Source organism: Sphaeramia orbicularis, chromosome 12 (genome assembly GCF_902148855.1).
Source record: "Sphaeramia orbicularis chromosome 12, fSphaOr1.1, whole genome shotgun sequence".
Lineage (NCBI taxonomy): Eukaryota > Metazoa > Chordata > Actinopteri > Kurtiformes > Apogonidae > Sphaeramia > Sphaeramia orbicularis.
The window spans coordinates 49,320,995-49,334,767 of record NC_043968.1 but is presented as its reverse complement, the minus strand read 5'-3'; positions in this window follow the sequence as shown (position 1 = coordinate 49,334,767).

Here is a 13,773-nt window from a genome sequence, read left to right as displayed (position 1 = left end):
CATGTAAAATGTTTGTCATCTTTTCATGGTCATCAGATATGACCCATTTGGATGTTCAGAGGCTCCGTGGTGAACGTGGAAACACCGAATATTCTACAACATTGATTCACTAATAAAACCCATGGAGATGGATCAATGACAGTGGATGGAGACATTTGTTTTTATGTTCAGTTACTGATATATTTGCTGAAAATGTCACTTTTTCTTCAGTTTGCCTTGTTTCTTCTATAATCACCCTCATCTTTTATCTGTGCTTTTATGAACATCTACATGAACAGTAAATTAAATGAAGGAAAATACCTGATTTTCACTGAAAAAATGCAAAAAACATAGGATAATATTTTAATAAATGGTGATAAATTGCTTAAGAAAGGTGAAATACAGAGGAAAAATTCCTTTGGGAGCAGTTCCACAAGTAGGACTGGATCTTTATGGGTTAACTTTGCTGAGGCAGTGGGGCTGTGATAACTCCACCAGGGATGGCAGAGGGCAGCCGGCTGTGTTTATGACCCTCTGCACAGCCTTCCTGTCCACAGCTGTGTAGCTGGCATACACCACACCCCCAGGCTGTAGGTCTGGATGTTCTGCACAGAGGAGTGATAGAAGGCCAACAGCAGCTTCTGGTCCAGTCTGTTCTTCTCACGGACACACAGAAGTGCAGCCGCTGTTGAGCCTTCTTCACTAGGGCCTTGGTGTTTGGCGTCCAGGAGAGATCTGAGATGTGAGTGTCCACAAACCTGCAGGTGGTGACCCTTTCCACCTGATCCCCTTTAATGAGGAGGGGTGTGTGGTCCTGTCCTGTCTGTGTTTCCTGAAGTCCATTATGATTGTTTTTTTTTTATTGGTTTTTAACCCTATAACGCCAAACGAATCATATCTGATACATGAGTTTTGAAGCTCTCTACATCAGGGGTGTCCAATCCTGGTCTTCGAGATCTACTATCCTGCATGTTTTAGATGGTTCCCTCTTTTAGAACACCTGACGGTCAATACCAGGCTTCTGCAGAGCTTGATGATAGGCTGATCATTTGAATCAGGTGTGTTGGAAGAGGGATTACATCTAAAGCATGCAGGACAGTAGCTCTCGAGGACCAGGATTGGGCACCCCTGCTCCACATGATCAGTGGAATTGTTTTTTTTTTTTTGTTTTTGTTTTTTTTTTAAAAACCTGATGTATACAATTAGATACATGCAATACACAGATAATCCACCAGGGGGGAGGGATTCGTTCACCAGAGGCCTTTCCAGTGACACTACAAGACTGTCATTAATGAGGAAGGAGGCAGAACTTTGCCAATTTTGAAAAGGAATCACCATGTAGTTAGACATGTTTGTGTTATATTATGTTTTTGTTTGTTCAAAAATGATAATATTTCAGCGTTGAGACCCGAAATATTGAATTTGATACAAAACTGAAAATCATACATGGAAATTGATATTTGAAAACACATTTTTTTTGGTTGTTCACAAGAACCAATAAAGGCTCCAGTTTCAAAGAACTAGAATTTTCAGTCAATTATTTAATGGTTCAGGCTTTACAGTGTTAAGGACACTCAGTATCAGATTGTATTCTGTGTACTACACAGAAAATTTGCTGTGCTGCAAAAAAAGGTGTCTAAAAACCAAGTAAAAACACTAAATATGAGGAAAAAGGTACTCAAAACAAGTGAAATATCTCTCCATGCAGCAAGATAACTTCACTTGACAACATTTCTTGAATTAAGATGGTTAAATATAGAAAGAAGTATGTCTACAGATGTATGAACGCTTAAAATAAAAAATTAACTCTTAAAACAAGACAAATGACCTAACACTTCTAAATCTAAGTGTTTTTTTGTTTGTTTGTTTGTTTGTTTTACTTGGTAAGAACCAAATAATTTGCAGTGTGATCTCCTAGTTTTCAGCTGAAGATCCAGAGGAAAGATCTGATGTCTTACCTTACCTTATACCTTATTTGTCTTACCTTACATCCATTTTTCCTTTTGTCAAAACACTATGTACACAGTATCTGAGATGAACAGACCTACAACGTTAAAAAGAACACTTCAACTGGACAGAAATCACTACACTACACAAGTACGCTAAGAATTTTACATCATGTACAGAAATATTTTCAGCAAAATGTACATTAAAGTGTCAAAAAAATAACACAGAATGGTCCCTTTCAGTCTGTTGTTGTACTGAATGTAAAATAATATTACGTTTATCACTAACAAATGCATAGTTTTTCACTGGGGAGTCAATGTTAGATCAGCTGCAAACTACTGTGATGAACAGTAGAACACTTCTACATCCAATCATTTATTATTTAATGTTAGAAGTTACAGCTCTCATCATTTGGCGAAAAAATGTGGTAAAGTACAATTGTTTCCTGCTGAAATGTAATGGAAAGTAGTTTATGCAAATAATTTGTTAAATCAAGGTTTTGCTTCCTGAAAATCATGAAAAATGCCAAAATCAAAAAATCAGTATTTTTCCACCGGAGACTTCTGTTGCTCAACAAAAATCCAAAATGCAACCTGTTTGCTTGCTGTAAAAATACTAATTGTGAATGTGTTTCTACAGATATATATTCCATCCAGTTTTAGTAAGGAAGGAGTAATTTGCAGTTATGTTTTGTATTAAGGTCCTTTAGCCAGAAAGCAATCATTTAAAATCATAAATCGTCCACGATATAAATTACATAAATGGTTACTTTTAGTTGAAAAATCATTATTTATGGTAATAATTTGACAAATATTTCTGAACTCTAAAAGTAGAGCCTTTAAAACCATTTTAATGTCGACTTTTAAATGACAGAATAAACCAAAGAAATCAACTGTAAATCTGAAATAAGTGTTTATTTCAGAAATATTTATAACAATATAAAGTTATGACATGACATTATTGCTTCTTGTTAGCAGAGAAACACCTGAATTCAATGTGTCCCAGTTCTTTTTTTCCATAGTGTACTTTCCACAGCTGCAATCAGTAACATGAACTCACATATCAGAGCATTTCATTCATTGTTCTCTGTCAAGTGGCAACACTATAATAAGGTTCCACAACATATTTGGGATCCCGACCTTGAGTTTAGGAAACGCAGCTGCAGTGCATCAGGCTCCTGGAAAATATTCCTCCACTTATTTTTAAGTTTATTTGATGCCATTAAACAGTAAACAACTTGTCCATTTGTTGCAGATTTCAGAACAACTATTAATAGAAGAAGAAGAAGCAAAGCAAAGAGAGTGAAAAAAAAAGCATGAGAGCAGACTGTGAGTCATTATGAATACATGGACAGTGAAAGGATTCCACTCCTGTGGTCCAGACAAACGCTCCTAATTGCTCTGTTACTTGAAACATGACCACATGGCATCTGATTCATTATTATTCCATCATCTGTAGAGAAATATACCGGAGATGACTTAATCCTAGACACTCTAATATTTTTGCCTGCAGATGTACTTATAAAATATCATTAAAAGTTTGGGATATTTTCCAGTTTATATGTTGGGTTCATAGTCTACTTAATAAAAGCCAAGACTGTACAGAACACCAGTTTTACAACATTGTTGGTCTTAGTAGCAAATGCTGTCAGAGTACGAACATTGTTTTTAATATCCAAAGAAAATGTTGTCATTGATCCCAGATGTTTTCTTTTTTTTCAACTCTCTTTTTCTCAATATTGAAGTAATTACGGAAACATTCCAGCGAGAACTGAAAATCAAAATGGGAGCTGTCATTTCCCTAATGAAAGAGCCTGTTATTATTTCTTCATAACTTAACTTTTGGCTGACAATATGGGCTTTATGACACTTTCAATTTACATTTCAATCAGACTGGTCGGGGGACGGAGGAGGCACGATAACACAAGGGTCTCATTGATGCACACACTCCGACGTGCACACACAATCAAACACACACACGTTTCACAGATCAGGTGGTGTGTCGGTGCTTTGGATTGCAGCCTGGCGGATACCTGAGCTAAGAACTTAGCGTGCACATTCTCACAAAAACCATGGACACAGAGCACTTTCAGCCTCAGCCAACACACAAGCAACCTCTCCACTTTTACATTATCATTTTTGGCATGACTTCAATGAGACGCAGGTGAGAAGTGCAACAGGGAAACTTAAGCCTCATGCTCAGCCTGTTGACACAGTCATAAAGTAAAAGGAAGGAGAGTGGTTCTTTAGATTCTATTGACCTCTGTGAGTAAAGAGGTCTGTGCTGAGGGAACCAATTTGACTGACAGCCCTTGTGTACAAGACGCCAGTTTGTAAAAGACTAACACGCATCCATGCTTTGGTATTTTTTTTCATAAATTGCTTTCATTTCCAAAAAGAAATATTTACTCCTGCAGTATTTTGCCCCCCTCTGGGCTCATTATGTTGTTAAAAATCATCTCACTGATATATACAGTTCACCAAAGTGTTCACTTTTTTGACGTTTATGGCTCAGGCTCTCAGGCTTGTTGCCATGCAAATTCTCCTCTGATAAAATGATATGTTCATCAAAATCAGTGACCTAAAAATTACAGCATCAATCAACAGTATTTACTTTTTCTACAGTTTCTGGGTTTATGATTAAATACGCTCTACCTCATGTCCAACCTTTTCAAACTAAACTATCATTAACTACTTTGAGGTTTTATCCACCATTTGTTTATCTTGGATCATTATCATAAATCACAGTGCTTTATTTCATGTTTTGACTTTATTGGGATTTTGCTTTAAATGTGTACCAAAATTGCTTGATAAAATAAACAGAACTGTGGCCAACAGAGACTTTTTTCCTCATGTTTTTCTGTGTTTTAACTATAAATGTCATAAGAGATGTTGGTGATGTTGATCAATGTGTGTGAGATATGATTAATGTTTAGAATATGTGGCTCTGAATATCAATTGTTTTGCCTCACAGCAGAATAGATGAAATCTTGCCACTAAATATCAAGTTGTTGGGTGGTTGTTAATACAAACTGTCAATGAACAATGATTTTAGTACTGGAAGAAAAATCCCTGATCTTACATAAACAGGTACATTGATTCCAAATCTGAAACCAGACATTTTAAATTACACAGAAGGCAATAACTATTAACATGTTATTGTGCTAGTGTTTTAGTTTTATAAATTCTAAGTGATCCAATTTCAACAGACACTCAATTCCAGGACAAAGACTTTGGTGCAGCAGTGCAAAGAAACATCAGTGAAACATGGAGTTTTCATTGGTGAGCCCTCTTATCCCCTCAAAGCTCAACTTTCTAGAGTTAACGGCTTCATTCAAGTGGTCCAAAATGTTATGGGTGACATTAGTTTCAGAATGTCACCCAAAATGAATTTCCTCCACTCACACATTGATGTGGGTGATGTACGTGATGACCATGGTGAAGGATTTCATCAAGATACTCCTGAAATATAAACCAGATACAGAGGGGCTTCAACCCAAACATGATGAATTCTGTCAGATCCTGCCATCACTACTCACAAGCACAAGAGACTGAAACATTCAGGTTCTGTGCTGGGCTGATTGGGTTTTTTTTAATGTGTATTTGATCAATTTAGCACATATAATCTGCAGCTGATCTTCAGTGAATACAAGCTAATGACAGCTAAGAACATGATTGGAAAATTTTTGATTTTTGTTGACATAACTCAATATCCTGACATACTAGACAAATCAATTTCAGAGCATGATTTAGTCAAGATCAGCTGTTTCTCTTCCATTTGTAGATGAAAAATTTTGTTGTTGTTGTACAGTGTTAACTAAATCTAAAACACAAAGTAAAACTAATGGAAAAACTAGTGGAAAGCTGCCTTGACAAATAATTTGAAGAGCACATTTTGTGGAATTTATTTATATAGAAATACATTTAGATACGTATGTTTACACACATATCTAAATGTATATAAATTTCCGAGGAAACTCTAGGATGTTTTCTTTAGTGCATCATGGTGATGTAGTGTTTCACATTATTGCGGGGGGGGGGGTTAGGGTTAGGGTTAGGGTTAGGTTCACTTCCAGCACCAACAGGTGGCGTCCTTTCTATGGAGTCTGTATATTCTCCACATGCATGCGTCCCCCCATCGTCCAAAGAAATATACTAATAGTTCAATCTAAATCACCAGTAGGTGTGAATGTGACAGTGAATACTTGTTTGTCTGTATGTCAGTCCTGTGATGAACTGGTGTCACTTCCAGGGTGGACCCTTTCCAGATTTCACCCATAGGTAACCAGGAAGGGCTCCAGCACCAGAAAATGGATGGATGGATGGATGGATGGATGGATGGATGGACGGACGGATGGATGGACGGATGGACGAACAGGCGGATGTTTACAGTTGTGTCACAGTCATATTGAGTGGAGTTTGTTTTCTGGGTTTAATGTCACCATGCAATAGCAATTAAAACATTTTAATTGTTCAAAAAAGTGACTGAGTTTCCCTGGAATTTGACTTTATAGTCTTTATTCCAATGTGCAGTATTTATGCATGTGTTGGAAACTCTCTAACTCTGTTTTTATGTTGTTTACCATTTCATACTCACACCTTTTTTTTTCCTCCAGAGGTTATAAAAGCGTTGCATGTAAGCACTTTGGAATTGTACTCAGCACATGTACAAGATGTTACTCAAACATCAGATGTGCCTGTATGCCTGTTTGACTCTCCTCTTTTGCACTCTCACTGTCACATACACAAACCCACACAGACACACACTTGCTTCACACTGACGGAGAACAACAAACCACTGGACCAGAGGGATGGATGTCTGAGTGATCTCCACAGCGTTGGAGCCAGAGTGAGTCACTCTGGGTGCCGTGACCACTAAATCAAAGAGCTGTTTGAACAGCTGCATTCCTTCACACTCCTTCATCCTCTCCCACTCGCACTGTGCTGTACTAATTCTGGTTTTGCTGCTGACCTCAGCCCCCCTCTCCTCCCTCCAGTCCTCGTTCTAGTGTGATGGAGATCAGGCTTAATGGAAAAAGAGTGGGTGAAGTCATCCTTTGACTGTGGACAGGTGTCTATTAGAGGTCGAGCATAAAGGGAAGACAAAGAAATTCTGTCAGGCTTCACGCCAGAGAGTAGAGCTGATTTATGGAGCCATGACAGTAATGCAGCTTCCATTACTTTTCACACATACAGCTGCCCTCCTCCAGACTCATTTATTATTGAGCTGTTACTTGTTGATGACAGGTGGGACATTCTAAATCCAGCACTGATATTTTATATAATCTTACTTTTTAAAGTTCAATAATTGAACTGACTGGTATTTCAGTGCATATTGTCTCATAACTAAAACACTGCATCTTTCTATTGTAAAGGTCAATGACAGGATTAGAAACACTGGGCTTATCTGCTTAACTTCACTGTGTTTGTCTTCATGAAAATCTACTCTTAAAATCTTTCCCTCTCCTTTTCTCCTTTTTTTCATTTTCTGTATATTTGTGTTCAGGGTAACTGAAACCATTCATCTCAAGAAGTTTATCATTCCAATGAAATGTCAGGGGTTTTTTTTGGGTCTTTTTCTGAAGTGATGCTTCCAAAACCAAAAACTCAGAATCCATCACTGTATTTTTGATACTGTGGTGCTGAAGCTTGATTTTAAACATGTGTTTAAGTCTTTAGAAGTGTGTTTCCTTACTTTGCAAATCAATGAGATGTTAAAACTCTAACACAGGTAGTTCATTTAATCCGACTTTTTAAAGTTCTATGTTGAAGTAGCTATTATTGCAGCTTAATGCCTTTTCTGTTAGTGTGATTCATGTAGGTCAGGAATAGAAAGACCACACTTTTCTCCTTGACCTTACAGTGTTTGTCTTTATGAAATCGTATCCATAAAGTCTGCATTTAAAATAAATAAATAATTCAATTAATGATTCAGTCCTTTTTCTGTCAGGCTAGGCTTACAGTACCTCTCTTTTTTCTGTGTTGATGATGACAGGACTCTGCACCTTTTTGTGAAGTCCTCACATCAAATCTGCGAGTGCTCCAAAGCTTGTTTTGGCCTAGTTCCACAGAACAACTAAAGCATGGCATTGGCTCCATTAAAAACCCATCTTAAAACTCATCAATTAACGTAACTTTGACTACATTCAAAAAGTGATGATTGAGCACCATTTCACATCCAGTTTCATACACCTGGCATTACAAAGCAGGTGAAGGGAGCCATGGAAACATTTGCAGATTTAGAGTTCCACTAATAAAGAGCACTGAAGGGATTGGGACTTTACTGAGTAGCCTTAAGACAGCCACGTATTAGGGGAAAAAGGCTTTGATTTGTGAAAGAGCATAAAGGTTGGACAGTGTTTCAATGGAACAAGGACATGTGGTCTGATGATTCCAGATTAACCCTATTCCAGAGCGATGGATGAAGTGATTACTCATCATGCCTAGTGCCTACTGTACAAGCATGTGGCGGCAGTGTTATGATCTGGGGTTCCTTCAGTTGATTAGGTCTAGGTTCAGTAATGTTATGTGTCTGTAAAATAAGGTCACATGACCACCTGAATATACTGAATAACCACGTCTGAACATCAGTGGATTTTGTCTTCCCTGATGGCACAGACATATTACAAGATGACAAAACCTCAATTCATCAGGCTCAAATTGTGAAAGAGTAGTTCATGTAGCATGAAACATAATTTTCACACATGGATTGGCCACCACAGAGTCCAGACCTGAGACAGGGTTACTGACTCACCATTCACCAATCAGCTTAAATTTACTTAGGGGGGTCGAATGAGTGGCCATTTTTGTCAAAAAAAAAAAAAAAGTTGTAAGAAATGCATAGAACTGTGCTGAAATAATGCTAATCCATTTGTGCACAGACTACTGATATTATTTGACAGTGGAAGCTATATTTTCAGAAATATTGGATTTTGAATAGCACGTGTATGTGAAAACTTTTGCTGGTGGACGGACGTGACATTACCCATGATGATCTGGTCACTACCAGTACTTTATTAGTAATAAACTTATATATTTACTATTGCTAAGTCTCCCCTTATTCATAAATGTTAGTATTGTGGATCTAAAACAATAACAGCTGACACAAAAACACAAAATGTGGCAGTGGACGGATGTGACATGGTTGTTACAGATCCCATCATACTGATGCTCGGCAGCCATGTCACCGTTTCCACAAATGATCCCTGTGCAAAAACTAGTATCAGAATTATTTATTGTATAGTTTATCATCATACTAAAGAGTAAATAACAATATAGAATTGTTATTTCTTTATAAAAATACTTATTATTAGAAAAATGTTGATTTAAAAAGTGACGTGTGACATTGTTAATGTATGTATTGGTGTAACATAAGCAGGATGGATCAGCACCATACTCCATACTGCAACCTGTAAAAATAAAACATGTGATATGTAGTATATAATCTTGTAAGAAAAACTGGGGAATCTAAAAGAATAGAATATTTGTGTTTCAGGTAAATTCAGTTCAAATATAACTTGGGCATTTGTGACATGAAAATATAGCATTGTGATGAAATTGGACATTTTTGACCTGAAAACATAGTTCATATGACCATCAACATGTTGCAACAGAACTGAAATCCTGTAAATTTGCATAACTTGCATTTATCAACACAAAGTTCCTTTGGGGATTCACTTATATTGATTTCTTATGCACAAAGACATAAATAAGACCTCTAAGCAAATTTTAGTCGCAATATGATATCTTACCCAATCAAAGCTGAAGGTGGTTCAGTGAAATATTTGTTATATTATTATTACTATATTGTTGGTTAGACAGATTATGACAAATTAGGAAACACATCCGGCAACACAAGTCAGTTAAAGTCAGGGTAAAAATCAACATACTTTGTATTTTAATTGTCCTTGAGGTTCTACTGTTTTCCTGAATTGGGGTTTTAATATCTGGGTTTGATTCTGGCATGGGTCAGCTCAGGGGCGTGGTCACGAGAGGGCTGGGAGCAGTGCCCCCCAGGGACAAGCTCTGTACATATATCTGTATGTCACCCAGGGTTATTTTATTGTCAAAGTTATTATTATTATTATTATTATTATTATTATTATTATTATTATTATTATTATTTTATTTTATTTATTTTACTTCAAACATTACATTTTTCGCTGAGTATTGGTTTTTCCCATGTACTGTGAATTCACCATAGTGCAGACAACTCCCTGTTCAGTGCTAGGTAACTTTCTTTCATGGCATCTGTCTGCACAGAATGAGGTCAGTTTGTCTGTACATTCTTCCTGGGTCGAATGGGTAAAACAGCTTTTTGAAACATGGTTTTGAGTATTAAATTTGTTTTGTAGATGCACAGAGGTGTTGTGGAAGTTCACTCCTGTAACCTGTTGAGCCAAGGAGATTGAATATATTTTGTTGAAGAATATCCTGGTGAGTCTAGTACATTTATGAACGTGAAATGTGATTCAAAGCACTTTTTGAGTTATAAAACCAGTCAGGCGATGCTATTTTGTGGAAAATGTGATCTCTGTAATCTGCTAATGATTTGTTAGCCGTGTTAGCTCTGTGAAAAGTAAGCTAGCGCACCCATGTGTGCTTCGAAACTAATGCACTTGCATGTGAGGTTTAAGAGGGTCATATTTTTGTTAAACCCACTTTTATTAGTCTTTGGTTCATCTATTTGTATATGTGGGGACCCTAATAGTTCAAAAAGGTTGAATTTGAACCCTCCAGTCAGCTTGAGTTTCCATGTTCTTCCTGTGTCTGCGTGGGTCCGCTCCATTTACTCCTGTTTCTTCCCACCATCCAAAAGCAAACTCCTTAATCACTACATTCAGGACTCACAGGATTCAGAAAATGCAAGGATATATTTCATAGTAACCTCTCTTTAGCCATATTGTATATCTGCCCTTCAATTTTAACAGCGTTAGCTATAAGAAGGCCATAATGCATGTATTAGACACCTTTTATAGGAAACATCTTTAGTATTTCTGTTTAACATTAGGGCTGTGTATTGGCAAGAATCTGGCGATACGATACAAATCACAATACTAGGATCACGATACAATATATCACGATACTGGTAAAAAGGCAATTTTTTGTTTGTTTCTTTTTTTTTTGTCCTGGAAGAATTGAATTACACCAGAAATCTGCACAAATACTTAACACATTTTTATTTGACCACAACAGGATCTAATGCTATATCACAAAATGTTCCTGTGTTCAAACTGAAATGATGTTTTACAGACATTACAGTTTAAGATCCTGTTCAAATGTTCATATTCTACTAGTTCCGAACTAACATCAGAACATTATTTTAGTTCAATCCCAACAAAGGAACTAACATCTGCCTCTCAGACAGTAAAAAGTGCTTTTAGGATGATCCAAATAACCATTATTTAATAAAACAGTGCTAAATAATAATAATTAAAAGAAAAAAAAAAAAGAAAAACAAAAATGAATCTTTGCAATATCTACGTTGGAATAAATATCTAAAAGTATTGATACAGTACTTTTTAATATTGATACAGTATCGTGAAATGAAATATCACGATATATTGCAGAGCTGATATTTTCTAACAGCCATATTTAACATATGGTGAAACACTCTGACCTTCACCCATAAGTAGCTGGAATAGGCTCCAGCGACTCCCGTGACCCTAGTGAGGATAAAGTGGGTTCAGATAATGAATGAATGAATGAATATGGTGAACCACAACCAAAACCAGCCTACATCATTTTAAAAATAGTTCAAATGTAAATGCAAAATGGGTCACTGATGTGATGAATGTTTTAAGGAGTGTTAAAATAAACATAATGCACTCTGAGTTTGTGATGAATGAAGGAATATGAGAAAAGTTAACTTGTACTTCTAGATAAATATTTTTGACCTCTTTGAAGTCCCTAGCAATGCATAAGGTTGAAAAACCTAAATAAGTACCGCCTGTCTTAAAAATAACCCATACTGGACATGAGAGAATCAGCAAAACACTGGGATGAATGTTAAGGGTGGTGGTGGTGGAATGATAATAGGAGGAAAGATTATTATTATCATTCTGGACTGAACACTGGCTGAAAACAGTGCAAAAGTCACAATCAACTTTCACTGTAAGTAGGACACCAAGTTAATCATTTTGCATATGTTTCACTGAACCTAAAGATGTTTAATTTAGCAACCTGCCTCTAATCATACTGAAGAAAAAGAAAGAAGAAAATACTTTATGGTGTTTATGTGCATGGAATTACTTAATATATGTATATTTTCTGCTTGTATTTTGCCTTTTTTTGGTGCGGGGGGGTGGGGGGGCTAGATCTGGCAGAACATTGTCTAGATATGGATGTAATTGTGTCATTCTGTATTCCATAACTTTTTATTACTATCATTTTCTGTATATTTGAGTATAGGACGACTTTGAAACAAGTCTGTTCATCTCATGTGGTTTATTGTTCTAATGAAATGTAAATTTCTTTGGTCTTTTTGTGAAGTGATGCTTCTAAACACCAAACCTCAGAATCCAGCGCTGCATTTTTGATACTGTGGTGCACAAGCTTGGATTTAAACATGTGTTGAAGTCTTAAAATGTGTGTTTTATTCACTAAAACCATCTTTTTTTTTAATGTAATTTAAAATGTCCTTGGACACAAATCAGTGAAATCTTAAAAATATGTTTCCTAATAAAGAGGAAGGAGTAACAGGAAGGTGGTGGTGGGGGTCGGTAATTAGGGACATGAGCTGGGATCAGACCTTTGGATCTTAGTGTATGTGGTATGTGTGTCTACCCACAAAGCCGTCAGGACACCCTGGATTCCAGTAAAGGCTTTTGACCATGAACACCATACTTGCTTTGATGCTGTGACTAACAGCTCAGTCACACAACCACTTCCAATGCAGCTAACCGTGCACTCATGCCTTTTCTGCTCTGCGTGTCGTTTGTCGTTAATATCATGTTTGTTTTTGAAATGTGAAACTAGAGATGTTTACGTGAACCAGATAATTGAATGTGTCGTGAATATCAAAAACAACAGTATTGTGGTTTGCATCCGTGCTAAAACCAGAAGGCCACTGGATAAAACACATTGGAGCCGGCTTATTCTGATGGCATGTTTGTTGGCTTGTTTGTTTCCTTTGGTTGGGAGATAGGAGGTTTAAATAGATTGGATTACTTTAAGTGCCACAAACACACGTTTCATCATTAGTTTAGTCGAGTCAATGATGATCATCCTTTGCAAAAACATCAGTACTGCTTACTTTTTGTGAAAGTCATAACAAAGACATATTCATTCATTCATTTTCCAAAACCACTTAATCCTCTGGAGGGCCAGAAGATAGGAGACAAATATTTAATTTTATTTTTTTCTCTAGTGTACAATTACAAAAGACATTGAGAAACATGTTTTCAATGCCAGTAAACTGCAAGTGATGCTGTTAAAATAACAAGGAATCAGCATGTAATAAATAACTACACTATGACGAAATATTCAAAGATTTTGCTTCCAAATACTAAAATGAAATTGTCATGATTTACTGGAAGCCTTTCATAAGACTGTGTTAGAGTTAAGAGAGATTTCCTCAGCCAAAATTAGTCCATAAAACACTAAACACAGTAGCTCAATGTGGTTTTCATATAAGAAACGCCCAAATCACTACTCTGGAGATGGTCAGTTACAGTAACAATGCATTTAACAATCAAAAATAATACAGATGCATGCAGGACTTTATGTGTTTGAAGACTTAATGAATGTGTTTTCAATGTTTGAATGATTTCATAGTTGCACTGTGCTTTGCCTCATGTGGAACAAATGTTTTCTGACCAATCTTGACCCTTGACCTTCTCCACCAATT